General features: G+C 47.8%; 1 protein-coding gene, 1 long non-coding RNA gene and 1 pseudogene across 2 annotated transcripts in view; 2 read left to right on the plus strand and 1 right to left on the minus strand.

Moving 5' to 3' along the window:
* LOC141203898 (uncharacterized) overlaps positions 1-25,163 on the minus strand; it is a 252,388-nt gene that overhangs the window by 55,199 nt on the left and 172,026 nt on the right. The window lies entirely within an intron of this gene.
* The window catches only part of LOC141203916 (uncharacterized), a 69,956-nt pseudogene that overhangs the window by 9,230 nt on the left and 35,563 nt on the right, over positions 1-25,163 (plus strand).
* Positions 10,640-11,166, plus strand: LOC141203908 (uncharacterized). The gene is made up of 3 exons (XR_012274901.1): positions 10,640-10,803; positions 10,887-11,010; positions 11,094-11,166. It is a non-coding gene; the product is annotated as an uncharacterized lncRNA (long non-coding RNA).

Raw genomic sequence — 25,163 nt, forward strand, 5'->3', positions numbered from 1 at the left:
AAGGAAGGCCCCCTTTAGCTTCGGGTGGCCATACCTTGGGATTTGCTCCCTTACGGGTGAGCGCAGATATGGGCGCAGTCCGAGACGAGAAGTGAGGAATGAAGAGACGATAGTAATTAGCGAAGCCCAGGAATTTCTGTATCGCCTTCAAGCCCTCCGAACGGGGCCACTTTAAGACAGCAGAGAGCTTCTCGGGATCCATTCGCAAGCCTGTCTGGGAGATAACATAGCCCAGGAATGGAAGAGAGGTCTGCTCAAAAAGGCACTTCTCGTATTTAGCATAGAGGTGGTTCTGCCTGAGCCTCAGCAGGACCTGACGAACATCCCTCCGGTGTGTGGGAAGATGCGGAGAGAAGACCAAGATGTCGTCCAGGTATACCACCACGCAGGAGTAAAGAAGGTCACGGAAGATGTCGTTGACCAGTTCTTGGAAAACGGCGGGAGCATTGCAGAGACCGAAGGGCATCACACGGTACTCATAGTGTCCGTCCCGGGTATTAAATACCGTTTTCCACTTGTCTCCCTGACAGATACGGACCAGGTTATACGCTCCACGTAGATCCAGCTTGGAAAAGATCCTGGCGCCTTTAAGGCGATCAAATAACTCAGAGATGAGTGGAAGGGGGTATTTATTTTTAACCGTGATCTGATTGAGTCCTCTATAGTCAATACAGGGGCGTAGCGAGCCATCCTTTTTTTTGACAAAGAAGAATCCGGCTCCAGCCGGGGAAGTAGACTTCCGGTTGAATCTCCTGGCCAGATTCTCCTCTATGTACTCAGACATGGCCCGGGTTTCGGCCGCAGACAACGGATAAATACGCCCACAGGGTGGAGTGGCGCCAGGTACCAGGTCGATCGGGCAATCATATGGCCTATGAGGTGGCAATGTCTCTGCTTCCTTTTTACCAAAGACGTCAGCATAGGGCCAGTAAGGAGCCGGAAGACCGGGTAAATTAGCTGGGGTAGGTGGAGGACGAACCGGACGAACCGGAACCAGGCAGGTCTTATGGCAGACCAGCCCCCACCGGAGTACTTCACCAGAATGCCAGTTCAACACGGGTTCATGTGTCTGGAGCCAATGTAGACCTAGCAATAGGGATTGGGAGAGTCCGGGCAACACATGGAAGGAGATTACCTCAGAGTGCAGCATTCCCACCTGCAGGGTTATGGGTTCCGTGGCGAGCAGGATGGTCACCGGAAGGAGTCTTCCATCCACGGAGGCGACTGACAAAGGTTCAGCCAGAGACTTGGTGGGAATACGGTATTTCTCAACCAGGGACTGGGAGATGAAGTTTCCAGCGGATCCAGAATCCAGATGGGCGAGTTCAAAGTGAGGGTTCTCTCCCCAGGAGATAGATACAGACAAAGTCAGGGTTGGAGAGGATTTATTTTTGTCTAGGGCGACCTCTCCGAGCGGTCCTAGACACTGGAGTTTCCCGGCCTCTCCGGGCAGGAACGAATCAGGTGCTCCTTACTGCCACAATAGAAGCAGCTCCCCTCGGCTCGGCGTGACTCTTGGCGAGATTTGACCATCTTGGTCTGGTCGATCTGCATGGGCTCGGGTGAGTGCGCCCGGGGAGTGACAGAAGAGGAGACAGGTTTCTGGAAAGTAGGAGCTAGGCGGGGAAACCTTCTCTCACTGGTGGTCTCTTTGGTGCGTTCTTGAAACCGGATGTCAATCCGGGTAGCCAGCGACACCAGGTCATCCAGGGTGGTAGGAATATCCCGACCGGCGAGCTCATCTTTAATCCGACCGGAAAGACCCTCCCAGAAGACGGACACCAGGGCCTCATTATCCCAGGCAAGCTCAGAAGCGAGGGTGCGGAACCGTATGGCATATTGGCCCACGGTGAGACTCCCTTGACGGAGACGTAGCAACGAGGAGGCAGATGAGGTCTTTCGTCCCGGTTCATCGAAGACTCTCCGAAAAGCAGTGAGGAAAGACGACAGGTCGGACACCAGGGAATCCCCTCTCTCCCACATGGGGGTTAAGCCATGCCACAGCCTCCCCAGTGAGATGGGACATGATGAATGCCACTTTGGACCAGTCGGAGATAAACTGGTGAGCCAAGAGTTCAAAGTGCAGGGTGCACTGGTTTATGAAGCCCCGAGCTTGAGCGGGGTCGCCTCCGAAGCGAGGAGGTGCAAAAATCCGGGGTCCGGGGCAGGATGCCATGGTATTGGTGGGCAGTGGCGCTGCCGGGGTGCGAGTCATGACACTAGTGGTGGTTGCTGGTGGAGCAGTCAGTGTGTCCAAACGGGAGTTGACATTCCGCAGGTGGTTCAGGATGGACTCCTGCTGGGACCTCTGACGGGAGACTTCATGGTATAGGTCAGAGAGCGAGGGAGCTTGGGTGCCACCGGGTTCCATGGCCCGAGCAAACTGTTACGGGTCCGGGAGGTGGAACCTCTGAGCTGCAATACAAGGGGGGAGTCCTTTTAAGGAAGCGGGTGACTCCCAGGGAAGGCAGGCAGGTAGTCACAGCAAGTGACAGGGACAGTCTCTGGGTAGACAGGCAGGTGGTTACGGCAAGTGACGGGGACAGTCTCTGGGTAGACAGACAGGTGGTCACGGCAAGTGACGGAGACAGTCTCTGGGTAGACAGACAGGTGGTCACGGCAAGTGACCGGGACAGTCTCTGGGTAGACAGGCAGGTGGTCACGGCAAGTGACCGGGATAGTCTCTGGGTAGACATGCGAGGCGGATACCTGACAGGTAACTGGCGGGCGCTCCCAGGTGAGCGGGCTGACGGAGACAGCAGGTAACAGGCAGGTAACTGGTGGCCGCTCCAGGTGAGCGGGCTGACAGACGAGGCAGGAGACAGGCAGGTAACTGGTGGACGCTCCCAGGTGAGCAGTCTGGCAGACAAGGCAAGTAACAGGCTGGCAGGCAGGACGAGAAGTCAGGCTAGCAGCGGAACCTGAGGGCTGAAGCACAGGTGAGACACAGTGCAAACAACATTGCTCAGGCACCTCCATTTTGGAGGAGGTGCCTAATATATGGGAGGTCCAACGGCAATTGGCCGGGGATTACTAAGGACGGCGCGCGCGGTCCCTTTAAGAGAGGGGGAGAGCGTGCGCGCCCTAAGCACACTGCCGGGGAAGGAGCGCGTGCAGGAAGCAGCGGGGAGAGAAGCGCTGGAGGACGCCGTGCCCGAAGCGGGGAGGTGAGAGGGACGGCGTCTCTGCCTAGCAAGGGGCAGAGACGCCGATGCTGCACACACCTCCTCCTCCATGCTTCACGGTGGGAACCAGGCATGTAGAGTCCATCCGTTCACCTTTTCTGCGTCGCACAAAGACACGGTGGTTGGAACCAAAGATCTCAAATTTGGACTCATCAGACCAAAGCACAGATTTCCACTGGTCTAATGTCCATTCCTTGTGTTTTTTAGCCCAAACAAGTCTCTTCTGCTTGTTGCCTGTCCTTAGCAGAGGTTTCCTAGCAGCTATTTTACCATGAAGGCCTACTGCACAAAGTCTCCTCTTAACAGTTGTTGAAGAGATGAGTCTGCTGCTAGAACTGTGTGGCATTGACCTGGTCTCTAATCTGAGCTGCTGTTAACCTGCGATTTCTGAGGCTGGTGACTCGGATAAACTTATCCTCAGAAGCAGAGGTGACTCTTGGTCTTCCTTTCCTGGGGCGGTCCTCATGTGAGCCAGTTTCTTTGTAGCGCTTGATGGTTTTTGCAACTGCACTTGGGGACACTTTCAAAGTTTTCCCAATTTTTCGGACTGAATGACCTTCATTTCTTAAAGTAATGATGGCCTCTCGTTTTTCTTTACTTAGCTGCTTTTTTCTTGCCATAATACAAATTCTAACAGTCTATTCAGTAGGACTATCAGCTGTGTATCCACCAGACTTCTGCACAACACAACTGATGGTCCCAACCCCATTTATAAGGCAAGAAATCCCACTTATTAAACCTGACAGGGCACACCTGTGAAGTGAAAACCATTTCCGGTGACTACCTCTTGAACCTCATCAAGAGAATGCCAAGAGTGTGCAAAGCAGTCATCAAAGCAAAAGGTGTCTACTTTGAAGAACCTAGAATATAAGACATATTTTCAGTTGTTTCACACTTTTTTGTTAAGTATATAATACCACATGTGTTAATTCATAGTTTTGATGCCTTCAGTGTGAATGTACAGTTTTCATGGTCATGAAAATACAGAAAAATCTATAAATGAGAAGGTGTGTCCAAACTTTTGATCTGTACTATATATATATATGAAATATACATTGAAGGAAATAAGTATTTGATCCCTTGCTGTTTTTGAGTTTTCTCATTGACAAAGACATGAACAATCTATAATTTTAAGTGCAGATTAGTTTTAACATTGAGAGATCGAATATCCCAAAAAATAAAGAAAATCACATAGTATAAATTAGATGAATTTATTTGCATTTTGCAGTGAGAAATAAGTATTTAGTCCTTTCAGAAAAATATTAAGAATTCCCTCCCCCCCCAGACCCCTCTTCTTCTCCCCCTCCCCTATACTATATGTCAGGAGATAAGAGCTGATAATCTACCATCTGTCTGTATGCAAATTATCACCACAGCAGAAGTGGCTTGGACAGATGCTGGCACAAAGAAAGGTGCTACAACCCCAATTAGCATGTGAGTGTGTTTTCCTCTGACACAGACCTCCGACAATTTACATCTAGCTGAGGAGGACACAGCTCGTTAACTAAGACAATTCCCCACCTGCAAACTGCAGGATTTTCGGAGCCAAAGTAAAATATGGAATAACTAAAGTTCCATTTATTCCGATGATAATGGAGCCCATATTATTAGTGACAGGGTCAGCCAAGCAACAATATGCTTATTTTTCCAGAGCTGTGAGCCCTTCCGGGGAGAAAAATGGACTGCAGCTATACCGTGTGTGGTCTCCCCTCCAGCTATATTGAATCATCTCTGTGATCGTATAGTAAGTTTTTTCTTTAATTTTTTCTTATTATTTTGTGTAACTGCATATGTATTGTATTGCCCCTTGTGTAAAATCTTTGTACATTTTTCCTAAACACTGCCTCCATTTTGGATTAAATATAAAATTTAATAAAATAGGAGGTGGGGGAGATATGGCAATGATGGAGGAGTGCCGGGGAGATATGGCAATGATGAAGGAGGTGGGGGGAGATATGTCAATGAAGATGGCAATATGAAAATGATGGAGAAGGTGGGAGAGAGCAATGATGAAGGAGGTGGGGGAGAGAAATGATGGAGATGGGAGAGAGTAATGATGGAGGAGGTGGGGGGAGAGCAATGATGGGGAATTATTTGGATGCTATATGCTGTTAATATCTGGTCTGGTCACGGTGTGGTGGTATTTCTCCCTTGTATGTGGTATTATTCAGTCACTATGTGGTGGTAATATGTGGTCTGGTCACGGGTGTCACTGTATTTCTGCCTTGCATGTAGTATTATTCGGTCACTATGTGGTGGTAATATGTGGTCTGGTAATGTGTGGCAGTATTTCTCCCTTGTATGTGGTACTATTGCTGTTGGTATAGTGGGTTGTGTTGGGTATGGCAGTCATTTGTTCTTTCTGATATTAATTAGAAGATTCTTTATTTGCACTAGTGATTAAATACTTGGAGCAAGATGCACTTACAGGGGTTCTCCGGGGAAAACAAGTAATCACCTCTCCACAGGATAAGTGATAAAGTATTGATTGGTGGGGGTCTGAATACTGGGACCTGCACCAATTGGTAGAATGTGGAGTTTTTATTCCCATTAGACTGGAGCTCATGTGCGACTTGACCACTGATCCATTCATTCTCTCAGGTGCTGTTCTTGTTTTTATCTGGAAGCCCCAAAATGAATGAATGAGGCTGCGGTCAGACTTCCCACCTGCTGCTGCATTTTAAAATGGGGATAAGTGTCCTGACAGGGATAAAACTTCCCCATTCTTCCGATAGGTGCGTTTTCCAATGTTCGGACCCAAACGATCAATAAGTTATCACCTATCTTGTGAAGCCCATGGATCGGTGATAACTTGCTGTAACCAAGGAACCCCTTTAATGCAAACTACCTTATTTGTACAACTACCTTAGTTATAGTGGTGCACAGTAGATGCAGGAGCCGCCTGCTATTTACAGTCGACGCTCCACTATAACAGGGATAACGGCTAACAGGTATGTGCATATAGCTGTAGAGTGGGCCCCGAGGATCAATTCCCCCTGTGGGCCCTAGATACCCCAGTCCGACACTGGCTGTCTTACATAGTCACCTGTATAAAAGACTCCTGTCCATAGACTCAATTAATCAGACAGACTAACCTCTCCAATATGAGCAAGACTAAAGGGCTTTCTAAGGATGTCAGGGAGAAGATCATAGACCTGCACAAAGCTGGAATGTTCTACAAAACCATAAGAAAAATGCTGGGTGAGAAGGAGACAACTGTTGGTGCAATAGTAACAAAATGGAAGAAATGCAAAATGACTGTCAATCGACATCGATCTGGGGCACCATGTAAAATCTCCCCTCGTGGGTTATCCTTGATCATGAGGAAGGTGAGAGATCAGCCTAAAACTACATGGGGGGAACTTGTTAATGATCTCAAAGCAGTAGGAACTACAGTCACCAAGAAAACCATTGGTAACACATTGCGCCTTAATGGTTTAAAATCCTGCAGTGCCCGCAAGGTCCCCCTGCTCAAGAAGGCACATGGGCAGGCCCATCTGAAGTTTGCCAATGAACACCTGGATGATTCTGTGAGATATTGGGAGAAGGTGCTGTAGTCAGATGAGACAAAAATTGAGCTCTTTGGCATTAACTCAACTCGCCGTGTTTGGAGGAAGAGAAATGCTGCCTATGACCAAAGAACACCATCCCCACTGTCAAGCATAGAGGTAGAAACATTATGTTTTGGCAGTGTTTCTCTGCTAAGGGCACAGGACTACTTCACCGCATCAATGGGGGAATGGATGGAGCCATGTATCGTAAAATCCTGAGTGACAACCTCCTTCCCTCCACCAAGACATTAAAAATGGATCGTGGCTGGTTCTTCCAGCAAGACAATGACCCAAAACATACAGCCAAGGCAAGAAAGGAGTTGCTCAAAAAGAAGCACAGTAAGGTCATGGAGTGGCCTAGCCAGTCTCCAGACCTTAATCCCTTAGAAAACTTATGGAGGGAGTTGAAGCTCTGAGTTGCCAAGCGACAGCAATCAAAATCTGAATGATTTAGAGATGATCTGCAAAGAGGAGTGGACCAAAACTCCTCCTGACATGTGCGCAACCCTCATTATCAAGTACAAGAAACGTCTGACCGCTGTGCTGCCAGCAAGGGTTTTGCCACCAAGTATTAAGTGGTGTTTGCCAGAGGGATCAAATACTTATTTCTCTCTGCAAAATGCAAATATATTTATCAAATTTATACAATGTGATTTTCTTGATATTTTTTTTTTTGATATTGTATCTCTCAATGTTACACTTAACCTACCCTTAAAATTATAGACTGTCCATGTCTTTGTCAGTGGGCAAACTTACAAAAACAGCAAGGGATCAAATAATTATTTCCTTCACGGTTTTATATATATATATATATATATATATATATATATATATATATATATATATATATATATATATATTTTATTTATTTTTTCCCTTCGGGGTGGGGGGGCTCAATTTCAGCTATTGCTTTGTCACTTTGTGTAGTATCGGCGTGTCTGCTCCCTGACAGGCAGAGACGCCATCCCTCTTACCGCCGCGCTCCCTGCCCGGCATCCTCCGGCGCTCCTACTGCTGCGGCTGCCTGCAGGCACAGCTTTCCAGGCACTGTGCTTAGGGCGCATGCTCCCTCCCTCATAAAGAGGCCGCGCACGCCGTCCTAAGGAGTCCCCGGTTAATGGCCGGAGGACCTCCCGTATATAAGGCACCTCCTCCAAAATGGAGGTGCCCGAGCAAAGTTGTAGCACTGTATACTTACCTCTGCTTTAGCCCTCAGGTTCCGCTGCCTGCCTGACTACCAGTCCTGCCCGGCAGCCTGACTACCAGTCCTGCTCGCCAGCATGACTAAAAGTCCTGCCCACCAGCCTGACTACCAATCCTGCCCGCCAGCCTGATTACCAGTCCTGCCCGCCAGCCTGACTACCAGTCCTGCCCGCCAGCCTGACTACCAGTCCAGTTCGCCAGCCTGACTACTCTCCAGCCCGGCAGTCTGTCTTCCGTTCAGTCCGCCAGTCTGTCTATGGGCTCTGCCCGCCTGCTTACCTGGAAGCACCTGCCTGTTACCTGCCATGCCTACCAGCCAGCCTACCTAGAGGCTCCTGCCTGTTACCATCCATGCCTACCAGCCAGCCTACCCTAGAGGCTCCTGCTTGTTATCTGCCGTGCCTGCCAACCCGCTTGCTTACCTGGAAGCACCTGCCTGTTACCTGCCGTGCCTACCAGCCAGCCTACCTGGAGGCTCCTGCTTGTTACCTGCCGTGCCTACCTGGGGGCTCCTGCTTGTTACCTGCCGTGCCTACCTGGAGGCCCCTGCTTGTTACCTGCCGAGTCTGCCAGTCCGTCTACCCGGATCACCCACCAGCCTGCCTGTTGTGCCCATCTGCTATACCGGTCAGTCCCTGCCTTCTGACCCGTGGGAGTCACCTGCTCTCATACAAGGTCTGGCCCAGAGTAGCACCTGGTCCCTCTGCTCGGTCCTTCTCTGGTCACAGAGTCGATTGAGCCGCCGTACGACCTTGTTCAGTCCGAATTGATACCTAGTTACCCCCCCTCTGGTCCCTCCTTGCACCGCAGCACAGAGGTTCCACCACCCGGATCCGTAACACTGTGATTTCTATCTACGTCACTGTGTAGAGAATGTGTAAAGGAAAACAGAGTATAAGAAGGTTATTATGGACGTGACTTAACGAACATTGTGCAGTGAGTCTGGATTCCCTAGTGACAGATATTTCTTGTTGCTAAAACTGAGATTTTTTTCAGGTTAAATATTTTTTTAAACAACTCTCCTCAGTGCGATCATACACCATACAAGCCTCTGATTGCTCAGGTGATGCACTGTACTACTGTAGTGCGGTGTATTATCACTGCCTGTCAGTGTAATACTAACGGCCCCATACACATGAGATAAGTGTTGGCTGAACGGTCATTTGGCAGACTGCTTTCTCTCCAGACTCCCCCATACACAAATATTCCAGCTTTCCTGGGGTATGTATGAGAGAGTCGCCTCCAGACTCCTCTAGTGGACGATTATCTACAGGAAAAACAAATGGATTAGCCTCTGAAATTCAGGATGACAGATCCTTCTCTGCAATGACATCATCTGTCGGGAGGCCCCCAAATACTTTATATAGTCGATCAAACTCCCTGAATCAGTGTTTTCATGCAACTTTAGTCTAATGTGTATGGGGGCGTTAAAATGTAACTTATTGGGTGCTGCCTCTGGCCCGGCCTAATAGACTTTCATACATTGCAGGCCCAGACACCATTAATAGGCATTTAGGTATCAAAGTAACTAGGCAGCCCCATACTATCGAGTACTTGGGGGAGGAGGGACATACGGCCGAACTCTGTCACACCTTCTTAGATGCCATATTTGCTTTTGACAGCAGCAAGTGGTTCAACCACCAGGGTTTTGTTGCAGCCTGTGAGATCCCTGCGGTGTACATCTATGTTCTGGTGCCCAAATGAGTTTTTTTTTTTTTTTTTTAAACAAATTAACGTGTTAAAAAATAACAAAATGTGTCTTCTGCTTTTTGCATGTTTTTTTCTTTTTACAAGAATTGTTGGTGCCAATTTTCTTTTGAAACATTTTAATTTCTGCTTTTTTCCTTGTAATATTGGAAAGCCTAAGGCCAAAAATAAACTCCATAAAGCATTGTACATAGAGGCCTTGGTATCAAATAATTTCTGTCTGCGATGTTTGTGCAAACAAAAAAGCTTTTATAAAAGCCTCAAACTTCTGTGTGTGAATCAGACATGAGATCTAACGTGTAAGAAGATTACACTCCGGGGAAGACGGGAAACATTCATATAGACGGTCGCTGATGATGTAGTCAGTGACGGACTGTCTCCAAATATGTTTCTAGAGCCGTAGTAGAAGATGAAGATATCGTCCTCATCATGAAGTAGTTATTTGTCATGTCACGTGTAATGAATATCTCTTGCAGAATTGCTAATGCCGATTCCAGTGTCGGTAAAGGAGATGCGAATTAGCGTCATGGAAGATGAGTCTATGAGAAACGTATTCAGCTACTGACTCCTAGGAAGAAAGAGGAAAACTAAAGACTGTAAAATAATAAATCTCCTCATATGTTTCCCTTATTATCTCCAGTAATTGTATTATTACACAGGATTTATATGATGTTACATCGGCTCATCTTCTCATTCAGATCCCTACAATATCAGATCCTCTCAGTGAAGATCTTCTATATAAGAGAATTTTCCTTATTGATCCATAAAAGATGGATCTGGACAGAGACAAGATGGTGGAGAAGATATTACACCTAACCCTAGAGATCCTCTTCCGGCTTACTGGAGAGGTGAGAGATTCTGATGACGTCACATTACATCATTCTTATCTATGGGAATAACAGATGGACAGAACTGGAGAGGTGAGGACTCTGGAAATGTCTGGAGTGAGATTTATTAATGTTTCTCTCCATAACCAGGATTACACAGTAGTGAAGAAGACCTCTAGTGAGCGCTGTCAGGACCCTGTGTCTGACGGATGGGGAAGACCCCTGAGCCCAATCACGGGACCTCCACCTCACCCCCTGATACATGAGGACATCAATGACCAGAAGATCCTAGATCTTACCTACAAGATGATTGAGCTGCTGACTGGAGAGGTGACACTGCTGGGAATGCTGGGACATTATACAGTAACACTATAAAGGGATCGGGGAGATGACGGTATCATTGTATGTGTCAGGTTCCTATAAGGTGTCAGGATGTCGCTGTCTATTTCTCCATGGAGGAGTGGGAGCATTTAGAAGGACACAAAGATCTGTACATGGACGTCATGATGGAGGTTCCCCAGCCCCTCACATCACCAGGTAATAGACAGGACTAAATACACACGGCCTATAATTATCTGTATGTAAAGAATGAATTCAGTCCCTGTATGTGTTTCCTCCAGATCTATCCAGTAAGAGGACAACACCAGAGAGACTGTAAATAAGAAGATCCCAATGTTCCTCAGAATCATCAGGTAGATGGAGAGAAGGTGTCATGAGATCTCCCCTATGATGTGTAGATGGCTGTGAAGGTCTTGTGCTCAGTCTTGTTTTATCCACCAGGATTATATGTTTTATACTTGTGTAATGAGAACGGTGGAGATGGCAGGATTAGAGCTGATCATAGATGGGACTTCTCCATCTGTCTGTGACTTTTATAATATTTGTTTCAGGGTGAAGATCTGACCCATATTAATACTACAGAGACATATGTGAGGGGTGATGAGTGGTGTAAAGAGGAGATTCCTACATATGACTACCCAGGTGAGTAGTAACCACTAAATTCAGAGAAGTCACAGATTCTTCTCAATTACCGGCTGTGGCTGCTTTATCTGTGGTGTAGTCCGGCCGTATCACAATCGTGTGATCTCCATTTTACCTCTAGACCACAACATTCTTCTCCACCCAAAACTGTTCAAATGAATTTGGGCATTGAAAACCCTTTTTCTAGAGAACTTGCAACCTGGAGATCCACCTACCCCCTGGAATTAGTAGACGCTGACCGTTACCTGCCCAGATCTGTAAACTACAAAGCCAAATGACAGCGTACGTAGAAAGTGCTGACAAGTGAGAAAATCACTTGAAGAAAAGTATTCTGATGGGCCTGTAAGAGAAAGCGGAGGGTGATGATGCTGTTGGCTTCCTAGATCCCTGATATCTTATTGGATGAATCTACCTTCTCTCCCTTCTGTGCTGCTGAATGTTCTCATATGGTCCCTACAAGACCAAGTTCAGTCTTTCTGGCCAAACTTCACTTTTATGATCGCAAATATTAAATGCGCAGTGAGGGACAAGTGTGAATTTCTGTACAAAGTTTCCCTTTATTCTGACTTTTTAATTTCTTTTAAAACTGAATAACTTGAAGCAGGATTGGGATAAAACTGCATAAATAACATTACACCTGTGCCATGATATCTCTCTAAGCTGTGCGTGGCTGATGGCTGTAATATACATCTATTCACGCCTGCAGGAGATGTGGTGGCATGGCTCGAGCCCTGGTTTCATGGATTCACTCCACGTCATAAATTCCATTATGTTTTCAATCCTAAGGAATTCAGATTACTGCACAATCTCTCCTGAAATGGGGGCACTAATACTTTCTCTACTCTTCTGGTCAGGACTCATAGTAGCTCCAATGGTCCACCATAAATGAGTGCAACTCCGGTTTAGTGTTGGATTTCTCCCTTCATACATACGTTGGTGTTGGGGATGTAACATATATTTTTATTGTTGTATATTTTTTTACATGTTCATTCTGTATGATAGTTTATTTGGGGTTGGATCGGCCTGCCTCACCTATGTGAGTCTTTAACTACCTAGTAGTTACAGTTACAGACTAAAGTTTTTTTTTACTGAAGAAGACTGTTCAGCTTGATCGTTTCAGTCGGTGTTATTATTTGTAGTCACAGTTTTGCCCATCACCCTTTAATCCTTCCTTACGGATCTTGACTTACACAGAGACCCCTAGGCTTGGGCCATAGTGTTACTTGCTGTTCTGTGGAGTGAGATGGGAAGAAGAATAGTCCGGTAGCCGGGCCAGAACCAGGAGGGCTGAGAAAGTACAAAATCAGAATACGCAAAAATAGTCAGTAAACGGGCCGAGGTCATAACAGGAACCAAATACACAAGCCGGGAGCTGAGCGCAGAGGACTGAACCCGAGGAGAACAAGGCTGGATCTGGAAGCTTCCGGCAATATGCTTCCAGCTTTAGTAGGGTGCGGTGCTTTCCATATGGCTGAAGCAGGGAGCAGATTATTGCAGCTGGACAGCACACACACCCATACTGCCAGACTGGATGGTACTACTGGTTCCATGCAAACTAATTTAAGTGGCTGGACAGAGCCTGCGCCGCCCAGAACTTTTGGTCCCAACGTCTTCTCAATCACCAGCGCCGCCTGCAGAATAAATAGGACAGCACCTGGTGACAGAAGCAGACGTCGCAGGAGCAGGTCCCAGAGGATATGGGACACACCACACCATACAAAATGTCAGAAAATCAGAGCAGTATAAATTCCCATATATTGACTCCATTTTGAAAATTATGACCCTCAATGAATTATTCTTTAGAAGTTGTCACTTCTTTGACTCCACAGTCACTTTCCGGAAATTAGCACACAGTAGATGTTTCAAAGTGAAAATTACACATTGGCCATTTTATTGCCCAACACATAGTGCCCAGATTGTGCTCCGGGAGACACACACTGTAAATGAAGAGGGTTCTTCTCACTATAGTAATGCCAAATACATGGATGATAAATGTGGTTTTGGCGCACTGCAAGGCTCAGAAGCGAGGGGGAGATCTGACTTTGGGAGAGCGAATATTGCTGGATTGGTTTATAGAAACAAAGTTGCTTTTCAAGAGCCTTTGAGCCACTAATAATGTGAAAATCTCTGTTTTTCCACTGACAAATTATGGACCTGAGTGGGGACTTGTTTTTTGTGAGATGAGTAGAAGTTTTTATTGGTATTATATTCACCTACATAACATTGTTTGGTGGCTTTTTATTCCATATTTGGGAGGCAGAATGAACAAACAGTTGAACACCGCTCCACTGGTTCATCCTATGAGGTTTTCTATTAGACTGTGAACTGTCATTGTCTTGGTAAATAATTCAATATATTTACAGAACTTACCCTTTTTACAGACAGTTTAAGTAGAAATGTTAAAAAATATAAATTTCAAGAATATTTTATTCAAAAATAATAATTGGTTTTATTCTTGACAGATGACTGTACCAGGAGATCAGAGGGACGGCTGACATCTTCAATTTTTAAATCAGTTGAGCTTGAGATCCCAGAGGATACAATTGAAGTGAATGCAATTACTCCAGATCTACCATCATCCCTTCACAGCAAAGATCAATCATCTGATCCTATGAAACACGTCCTGTCTTCTGATTCATTACCGACTACTAAGGAAAATCAAAGTCACAAAATAAGCATTAAAAAACAAACTGCTCCTAAAGCAAAGAAGCCATTTTCACGTTCAGAATGTGGAAAATGTTTTACAGAGAAATCAAAGTTTATCAGACATCAGAGAACTCACACAGGGGAGAAGCCTTTTTCATGCTCAGAATGTGGGAAATGTTTTAACCGGAAAGCGCATCTTGATAACCACCAGAAAACCCACACAGGAGAGAAGCCATTTTCTTGTTCAGAATGTGGAAAATGTTTTACATTGAAATCAAGTTTTATCAGACATCAGAGAACTCACACAGGGGAGAAGCCTTTTTCCTGTTCAGAATGTGGGAAATGTTTTAACCGTAAAGCGCATCTTGATAACCACCAGAGAACCCACACAGGGGAGAAGCCTTTTTCCTGTTCAGAATGTGGGAAATGTTTTAACCAGAAATTAGATTTGGTCTATCACCAGAGAACTCACACAGGGGAGAGGCCTTTTTCCTGTTCAGAATGTGGGAAATGTTTTATCCAGAAATCAGATTTTCTTAAGCACCAGAGAACTCATACAGGGGAGAAGCCTTTATCCTGTTCAGAATGTGGAAAATGTTTTAAACAGAAATTTGATTTGGTCAATCACCAGAGAGCTCACACAGGGGATAGGCCTTTTTCCTGTTCAGAATGTGGAAAATGTTTTAACTATAAATCAGATTTTCTTAAGCACCAGAGAACTCATACAGGGGAGAAGCCTTTTTCCTGTTCAGAATGTGGAAAATGTGTAGTGCCGGCGTCCCTGCCCTCTGCTAGGCAGGGACGCTGTTCCCCTCACCGCTCTGCTCCGTGCCCGGCGTCCCTCTCCCGCTCTGCTGGCAGCGCGCGCTCCTTCCCGGCCACTATGCTTAGGGCGCGCGCGCACGCTCTCCCTCCCTCTTAAAGGGGCCGCGCGCGCCGTCCTAAGGAGTCCCCGGCCAATGGCCGGAGGACTTTACCATATATAAGGCACCTCCTCCAAAATGGAGGTGCCCGAGCAATGTTGTTTGCACCTGTGTCTCACCTGTGCTTCAGCCCTCAGGTCCCGTTGCCAGTTACCTGCCAGTTACCTGCCAGATTCCTGCCTGATTACTTGCTACCTGCCTGCTAGTCTGAGGTCCGACGGTCTGCCTTACTAATCCTGTCAGTCTGTCTAAGGACCAGCCTGCCCGCTCACCTGGGAGCGCACATCAGCTACCTGCCTGCTTGCCTGAGGTCCGACGGTCTGCCTTCCAACTCCTGTCAGTCTGTCTATGGACCAGCTTGCCCGCTCACCTGGGAGCGCACATCTGCTACCTGCCTGCTAGCCTACCTGGTGTTAGAACCTTGCTCTTAGGTTTTTCCTTTGCTGGTCACATGACCTTGTTGGCCTATTTAATCCTGCTCCGCCCTTCTGGCTTTGCTGGACTTCATTGTATATCTACTTTCTAGCTAGCCTGTGCTCTGTGTCTTGCTCTGTTAGTTTGCTTGGTCTACGGACCTCTATGTTCTATATATTTTGTTTGTTCGTCTGTCTGCTACTATTTCTGTTAGGAGGTGTCCCATATTCCTCCCAGTCCTTAGTACTTGTAGGGATTCCTTCCCCACATCTATAGGTCTCCGTACAGACTAGCTTAGGACTTTAGCAGGTCTGATCGCAGGATCAGGTCCCCTGTTACATCGTAGGGATTAAGCTGAGTTCTATCGCAGGGACAGATCTCCTCTCTTTCCTTAGCTCTGGTAGCAGAACATAACAGTAAGTCCAGCCAGCAAATTCTCTAAGGAAAGATTTTTCTGTTCCATCATGGTGTCGGTTCAGGATTTGGCTCATCGCCTGCAGGGACTCTCTCTGGAGGTGGCCGAGCTCCGTCAGCACGTGAGTAACTGTCCTGGAGCACATTTCTTGGAGCCTAAGGTATGTTTGCCGGATTTATTTTTTGGTGAACACCGAGAATTTTTTTCATTTAAAAATGCTTGCTTATTGTATTTTCGTTTGAGACCCAAGTCCTCTGGGGATGAATCCCAGCGCGTAGGGTTCATAATGTCACTTTTGCTCAAAGAGCCTCAGGAGTGGGCCTTTTCTTTGCAACCTAGTGATACATGCTTCAGATCAGTGGATAGTTTTTTTTCTGCTTTGGGCCTATTATATGATGATCCTGACCGTGTCGCATCAGCTGAGACTGAGTTGAGACGTTTAAAACAAGGATCAGGTAATGTGGAAAAATATTGTACTCATTTCCGTCGGTGGTCTACTCAAACAGGGTGGAACGATTCTGCTCTGAAAAGTCTATTTCTTGCTGGGCTCAGTGAAAGGGTTAAAGACCTGCTAATTGCTTATCCTACACCTGAAGATTTGCAACAGGCTATGCAATTAGCTATACGGGTGGATAGAAGACTGCGTGCAAGGGTTAATGAGAGCAAATCCTCTGCTATGTCAGTTTCTGGTTATGAGAATGTATGTACTAACAGTGGTGAACCGATGGAAATTGGATCGGTGGCACCTCGCTCTCAAGAAAAAGACCGTCGATTTTTTGAAGGCTTGTGTTTCTATTGCGGAAAATCTGGTCATTTGATAAAAGCCTGTGAGCTTCGTATGAAGAAAGAAAAAAAAATGGTCAGTCACGCCCGTATTGCCTGTTTAAATTCCAAGGGTATATTTTTAGCTGCTTCCACGATTGCTCAGGAAAAAGTAATGGAATTTCGGGTGTTTGTTGATTGCGGGTCTACTCTGAATGTAATTGATGGGGGATTCTTGGAAAGACTCAATTTAAAACCCGAACCTTTGTCATCCCCCATTGCTGTGGTTTCTGTGGATGGTTCCCCTTTGAAGAATATTACTCTCAAGGTCAGTGAATTTCCTCTCACTATTAATGGTGTTCACCATGAGAAATTGGATTTGGTAGTGTTGAATAACTTGCCTTCTCCAGTAATATTGGGATTGCCCTGGTTAAAATTTCACAATCCTGTACTGGATTGGTCTACCAGTGAAATTAAATCCTGGAGCCATAAATGTTATGACAAGTGTTGTAACGGGCGTATTGCAGCTTTGGATAGGGGAGAATTGCCTGTTCCTATTCAGGATTTTTGGAGAGTTTTTTCTGAGAAGGAATCGCAGGTTTTGCCTCCCCATAGAGACTATGATTGCTCTATTGAATTTGTCCCTGGAGCGACTCTTCCTAAAAGTCGTTTATTTAACCTTACTATTCCTGAGAGGAAGGCTTTGGAGGAATACATACAGACAAGTTTGGCCGCCGGTCACATTAGGCCCTCTAAGTCTCCTGTGGCGGTTGGATTTTTTTTTGTAAAAAAAAAAGGACGGCGGTTTACGTCCTTGTCTGGATTTTCGTGAGATTAACAAATTTACTGTACGCAATCCTTACCCACTGCCATTGATTCCTGATCTGTTTAAGCAGTTAATGGGGGCCAAGTGGTTCTCTAAAATTGACCTTAAGGGGGCATACAATCTGTTGCGCATGAAGGAGGGTGACGAATGGAAGACTGCTTTTAACACTCCTGTGGGTCATTTTGAGAATCTGGTTATGCCTTTTGGTCTTACCAATGCTGCTGCATTTTTTCAGAATCTTATTAATGACATCCTTGGGCCTTTGATCGGCAAAAATGTGGTTGTGTATTTGGATGACATTTTGATTTATTCGCCGGATCTGGAGTCTCATTGGCGGAGCGTACGTGAGGTATTACAGTTATTAATGGACAATTCGCTTTTTGCTAAGCTGGAGAAATGTGAATTCGCTGTACAGAGAATTAGTTTTTTGGGTTACATTATCTCCAGCGAAGGTTTTGAGATGGACCCGGTTAAAGTTCAAGCTATACAGGAATGGCCTAGGCCTATTGGTTTGAAATCGATACAGAGGTTTTTAGGTTTCGCCAATTATTACAGAAAATTCATAAAAAATTTTTCTAGTATTGTCAAACCTCTGACCGATCTCACCAGGAAAGGTGCTGATGCGGTTCAGTGGTCTGCTGAGGCCATTGAAGCTTTTGTGTATCTCAAGGAGAGGTTCACCTCTGCTCCCATCCTTATGCAGCCTGATGTGACTAAGCCGTTTTTGGTTGAGGTTGATGCTTCCTCTGTGGGGGTTGGAGCAGTATTGTCTCAGGATAACGGGGATGGATTACATCCCTGTGCCTTTTTTTCAAAAAAATTTTCGGAGACTGAACTGAATTATGATATTGGTAATCGGGAATTATTGGCTATTAAGCTCGCATTTGAACACTGGCGCCACTTCTTGGAAGGTGCGGAATTTCCCGTTCAGGTTCTTACGGATCATAAAAATCTGATATATCTTGATGCTGCCAAGCGCCTGAATGCCCGTCAGGCTAGGTGGGCACTGTTTTTCTCGCGGTTTAATTTCTCCGTTACTTACATCCCTGGTACTAAGAATGTTAAGGCGGATGCCTTGTCTCGCAGTTTTTCTCCCATAGTCGGTGCTGAGAAAGAGGAGAACATTTTACAAGAAGGTGTTGTGATAGCTGCTTTAGACTCCGTTTTGGAAGATGAGATTCTTAAAGCACAGGAGAATGCCCCTTCTAACACTCCTCATGGGAGGTTGTTTGTGCCTGGGACCTTTAGGAGAGATTTGTTTGTTGAGTGTCACGAATCTCGGTTGGCAGGTCATCCCGGAATCTCTGAGACCAAGAGACTGGTGGTTCGCAGTTTTTGGTGGCCTGGATGGCAGAAGGAAGTCATTAAGTGGGTGCGCCAATGTACTATATGTGCTAGATCTAAGTCCTCACATACTCCTGCTGCGGGGTTGCTTTGTCCTTTGGAGGTCCCCAGTGCTCCTTGGACACATTTGGCTATGGACTTTATAACTGACCTTCCCCCCTCTGAGGGTTTTACTGTCATCTGGGTGGTCGTGGACCGTTTTAGCAAGATGTGTCACTTGGTTCCCTTCGTCAAACTGCCCTGCGCTAAAACTCTCGCTAAGGCCTTTGTCAAGGAAATTGTCAGACTTCATGGCGTTCCTACTGACATTGTTTCTGATAGGGGTCCTCAGTTCGTGGCTCATTTTTGGCGTGCCTTTTGTGACAGGTTGGGAATTCATTTGTCATTTTCGTCCGGATATCATCCTGAATCTAATGGCCAGACAGAAAGGAAAAACCAGGATGTTGAGCAGTTCTTGCGTTGTTTTGTGGCAGACAATCAAGAGGGGTGGTCTGAGTTTCTGCCACTTGCTGAATTTGCTCTGAACAATCATACATCTTCTTCTGCTGGTTGTTCGCCTTTTTTTTGTTGTTCTGGGAGACATCCGTCGTTTGGGTCGTTCTCCAAGTTGGGATCTGCCGTGCCTGAGGAGGAGAATTTTTCCGGTGATTTGGAGAGAGTTTGGACGGATGTGCGTGGTAATCTTCAGGAGGCCAACAGAAAATCTAAAGACTACTTTGATAGGAAACGACAGGAGGTTTTGTTCGCTGTTGGTGACATGGTTTGGTTGTCCTCTAGGAATCTGCGGTTGAGGATTCCTTCTAAGAAATTGGGTCCCAAGTTTGTAGGGCCCTTTAAGGTGCTTCAAGTTGTCAACCAATCTGCTGTTAGGTTGGAGGTTCCTACCTCCTGGAGAATTAATCCGGTATTTCATGTCTCTCTGTTAAAAAAAGCTGTTGTGTCGGATGGTGACGCCTCTGCCTCTGTTCCTCCGGTGGTGGAGGACGGGGAATATGAAATTTCTCGCATCCTTGACTCTAGACGGTATAGAGGTAGTTTGCAGTATCTTGTGGCCTGGAAAGGTTTCGGACCCGAGGATAACTCTTGGGTGAGGTCAGATGATGTTTCCGCGTCCAGACTTATCAGAGCGTTTCACAGGAGATTTCCTGATAAGCCTGGTCCTAGGGGATCCGGAGGATCCTCTTAGAAGGGGGGGTACTGTTAGAACCTTGCTCTTAGGTTTTTCCTTTGCTGGTCACATGACCTTGTTGGCCTATTTAATCCTGCTCCGCCCTTCTGGCTTTGCTGGACTTCATTGTATATCTACTTTCTAGCTAGCCTGTGCTCTGTGTCTTGCTCTGTTAGTTTGCTTGGTCTACGGACCTCTATGTTCTATATATTTTGTTTGTTCGTCTGTCTGCTACTATTTCTGTTAGGAGGTGTCCCATATTCCTCCCAGTCCTTAGTACTTGTAGGGATTCCTTCCCCACATCTATAGGTCTCCGTACAGACTAGCTTGGGACTTTAGCAGGTCTGATCGCAGGATCAGGTCCCCTGTTACATCGTAGGGATTAAGCTGAGTTCTATCGCAGGGACAGATCTCCTCTCTTTCCTTAGCTCTGGTAGCAGAACATAACACCTGGAGGCTCCGCCGTCACGTGCTGTGACCACCTGCCTGTCCAGTGACTCCTGCCCGCTCACCTGGGAGCGCTCATCTGCTACCTGTCTGCTTGCCTACCCGGAGGCTCTGCCGTCACGTGCTGTGACCACCCGCCTGTCCAGAGACTTCTGCCCGCTCACCTGGGAGCGCTCATCTGTCGCCTGTCTGCTGGTCTTCCTGGAGGCTCCGCCGTCACATGCTGTGACCACCCGTTCATCCAGAGACTCTCGCCTGCTCACCTGGGAGCTCACGTCTATCTTCAGCCGCCACAGGTCGTACCAACCCTATATCTAGAGACTGCCCCGGTCACTTGCCGTGACCACCAGCCCGTTCATCCAGAGACTGCCTCGGTCACTTGCCGTGACCTCCAGCCCGTTCACTCAGAGACTGTCCCGTTCACTCAGAAACTGTCCCGTTCACCTGCTGAGACTTCCAGCCCGTCTTCCCTGGTCGCCACCCTCTCCCTTACAAGGACCGCCCCCTTGTATAGTAGCTCAGAGGTTCCGCCTCCCAGACCCGTTACAGTTTGCTCGGGCCATGGAACCCGGTGGCACCCAAGCTCCCTCGCTCTCGGACCTGTGTCATGAACTGTCCCGTCAAAGGTCCCAACAGGAGTCCATCCTGGGTCACCTGCGGAATGTCAATACTCGCCTGGACACTCTGACTGCTCCACCAGCAACCTCCGCCAGTGCCATGTCTCGCAATCCGGCAGCTCCACTGCCCACTAATACCATGGTATCTTACCCCGGACCCCGGCTTTCTGCACCTCCTCGCTTCGGAGGCGACTCCGCCCAGGCTCGGGGCTTCATAAATCAGTGCACCCTGCACTTTGAACTATTATCTCACCAGTTTAACTCCGACCGGGCCAAAATTGCATTCATCATGTCCCATCTCACCGGGGAGGCCCTGGCCTGGCTAAATCCTCTATGGGAGAGAGGAGACCCCCTGGTATCCAACTTGCCTGCTTTTCTCACGGCTTTCCGGAAAGTCTTCGACGAACCCGGACGGAAGACCTCATCCGCATCATCTCTGCTACGCCTCCGTCAGGAAAGTCTCACCATGGGCCAATATGCCATACGGTTCCGTACCCTTGCCTCGGAGCTGGCCTGGGATAACGACGCTCTGGTTTCCGTCTTCTGGGAGGGTCTGTCCGGCCGTATTAAAGATGAGCTTGCCGGTCAGGACATTCCTACCACTCTCGATGACTTAATAACTCTTGCCACCCGGATTGACCTACGGTTCCAGGAGCGTGCCAGAGAGGTCACCCGTGAGAGGAGATTACCACGTCTAGCTCCTACTTTTCAGAAACCCGTCACTCCTTCTGTCTCTTACCAGGTACACTCTCCTGAGCCTATGCAGGTCGACCAGACCAAGATGGTCAAGACCCGTCAGGACTTACGCCGTGCCGAGGGGACCTGCTTCTACTGTGGCAGTAAGGAGCACCGGATCCGTGCCTGCCCGGAGAGGTCGGGAAACGCCTGTGTCTAGGTTTTCTCAGAGAGGTCCACCTAGACAAGAATAAATCCTCTCCATCCCTGCTGTTGTCAGTTTCAATCGTCTACGGGGAGAACCGTTATTTCGAACTAGCCCAACTTGACTCTGGAGCAGCCGGGAATCTTATCTCACAGTCCCTGGTAGAGAAATACCGCATCCCCACCAAACCTCTGGCTGTACCCTTGTCTGTTGCTGCCGTGGATGGGGGGCTCTTACCACGCCCCATCCAACTCATCACCGAATCCATTACTCTGCAGGTGGGAATGCTGCATTCTGAAAGTATCTCCTTCCATGTTCTGCCTGGACTCTCTCACGCCCTCTTGCTAGGTCTACCTTGGCTCCAGAGACATGCACCCGTTCTTGACTGGCAGACCGGAGAAGTCCTTCGCTGGGGACAGGGCTGCCATAAGACCTGTCTGGTTCCCGTTCATCCCGTCCGTCCTTCTCCTACCCCAGCTAATCTACCTGGACTTCCGATCCCTTATTGGTCTTATGCTGATGTCTTTAATAAAAAGGAAGCGGAGACACTACCCCCTCATAGACCATACGACTGCCCTATCGACTTGTTACCTGGTACTTCTCCTCCCCGTGGGCGTATTTATCCATTATCCGCTGCTGAGACCCGCTCGATGTCCGAATATATTGAGGAGAATCTGGCCAGGGGATTCATCCGGAAATCTACCTCCCCGGCGGGAGCAGGCTTCTTTTTCGTCAAAAAGAAAGACGGCTCTCTCCGTCCCTGTATAGACTATAGAGGCCTTAACCAGATCACGGTGAAGAATAAGTACCCCCTTCCGCTCATTCCGGAGTTATTTGATCGTCTGAGGGGGGCTAGAATCTTCACCAAACTGGACCTCCGTGGGGCGTACAACCTGGTTCGTATCCGTCAGGGGGATGAATGGAAGACGGCATTCAACACCCGGGACGGCCACTATGAATATCTGGTAATGCCCTTTAGCCTCTGTAACGCTCCTGCCGTCTTTCAAGAGTTGGTCAATGACATCTTCCGGGACCTTCTCTACTCCTGCGTAGTGGTGTACCTGGACGACATCTTGGTCTTCTCTCCAGATCTCCAGACTCACCGGAGGGACGTTCGTCAGGTCCTGCTCAGGCTCAGGCAGAACCATCTCTACGCTAAATATGAGAAGTGCCTCTTTGAGCAGACCTCGCTTCCGTTTCTGGGCTACATTATCTCTCAGACCGGCCTACAAATGGATCCTGAGAAACTGTCTGCCATCGAGAAATGGCCCCGACCGGAGGGGTTGAAGGCCATTCAGCGATTCCTGGGCTTCGCCAACTACTACCGCCTCTTCATACCACACTTCTCTTCCCGGACTGCCCCAATTTCCGCGCTCACCCGTAAGGGTACTAATCCCAAAGAGTGGCCGCCCGAAGCAGAGGAGGCCTTTCTTTCCCTAAAACAGGCCTTCTCTTCCGCCCCGGTGCTGCATCGCCCGGACGGCAACAAGCAGTTCTTCCTGGAAGTTGACGCCTCCTCCTCTGGAGCCGGAGCGGTACTTACTCAAAAATCATCTTCCGGGAGAATGGTAACTTGTGGCTTCTTCTCCAAACTCTTCTCCTCTTCTGAGCGCAACTATTCCATAGGAGACCGAGAGTTATTGGCCATCAAGCTGGCGTTGGAGGAGTGGCGTTACCTACTCGAGGGGGCTCTTCTTCCGGTAATAATTTACACTGACCACAAGAACTTGGCTTACCTCCAGCATGCCCAGAGACTTAACCCGCGCCAAGCCCGGTGGTCCTTGTTTTTTGCTCGCTTTGATTTTGTCCTTCATTTTCGCCCGGCTGACAAAAACGTCAAAGCAGACGCCTTGTCCCGATCCTTTCTGGTGTCCGATCTCGAGGAAGAACCTAAACATATCATCGATCCCGCCAGAGTAATGCAGGTGGCTCCCGTGAGTCTAAATCGTCTCCCTCCCGGTAAGACGTTTGTTTCAGTACCTGATCGGGAGAAGATCCTACACTGGGGCCATTCGTCTAAGCTTGCTGGCCACGCCGGTCAGAAAAAGACCCTCCAGCTTATTGCCCGGCAGTATTGGTGGCCTACCCTGCACAAGGACGTAATAGACTTTGTTTCTGCCTGTGTGTCCTGCGCCCGCAACAAAGTCCCGAGACATCTGCCAGCCGGACGCCTCCTTCCGCTTCCTGTGCCTGCTGCCCCCTGGCAGCATATTGCTATGGACTTCATAACTGATCTCCCCGTCTCTGTCGGTTGTACGGTCATTTGGGTGGTCGCTGACCGCTTTTCCAAGATGGCTCACTTTATTCCCCTGCCAGGCCTCCCGTCTGCTCCCGAGCTGGCTAAAGACTTTATCCGCCATATCTTCCGTCTTCATGGCCTGACCCTCCACATCGTGTCGGATCGTGGGGTACAGTTCACCTCACGTTTCTGGAGAGCCACTTGTAAACTACTAGACGTCACCCTGGACTTCTCTTCCGCTTACCACCCACAGTCCAATGGTCAAGTGGAGCGGATCAATCAGAACCTGACCAGTTACCTCCGGCACTTCGTTAATGCCCACCATTCTGACTGGGTGGATCTCCTACCATGGGCCGAGTTCTCTTATAATAATCACGAGAGCGAATCCTCCTCCAAATCCCCGTTTTTTGTAGTTTTCGGTCAGCATCCTCGGATTCCTTTTCTGTCTCCACCTCTGTGGACAACCCGGCTGCGGAATCTCTCGTTAGCAAATTTTCCTCCATATGGGAGAGTACCCGGTCCGCACTCCTTCTGTCATCCGAGCGTATGAAAAGACACGCTGACAAAAAACGCCTGGATCCTCCACAATTTCGTCCAGGAGATAAAGTCTGGCTCTCATCTAAATATGTTCGACTCAAGATACCTTCTTACAAGTTAGGGCCTCGGTTCATCGGTCCTCTGGAGGTCATCAGTCAGATCAACCCGGTGGCCTATAAATTGAAACTCCCGGCCAACTTACGGATCCCTAACTCCTTCCATGTATCTCTCCTCAAACCCGTGGTGCTTAACTCTTTTTCCAAGTCTACAGGTACACCTCCTGCTCCGGTTTCCGCTGAGGACGAGTTTGAGGTAGAGAACATTCTTGCTACCAAAAGGGTAAGAGGAAAGACCTTTTTTCTGGTAGATTGGAAGGGGTTTGGTCCTGAGGAGAGAACGTGGGAACCCCGGGAGAATATCCATGCCCCTCTCATCCTTGCTAAATTTCTGTCTGGCCTAAAAAAGGGGGGGCCTAAAGGGGGGGGTACTGT

The sequence above is a fragment of the Phyllobates terribilis genome, unplaced genomic scaffold (genome assembly GCF_046119375.1).
Source record: "Phyllobates terribilis strain yellow unplaced genomic scaffold, ASM4611937v1 Scaffold_130__1_contigs__length_5004896, whole genome shotgun sequence".
NCBI classification, from domain to species: Eukaryota; Metazoa; Chordata; class Amphibia; order Anura; family Dendrobatidae; genus Phyllobates; species Phyllobates terribilis.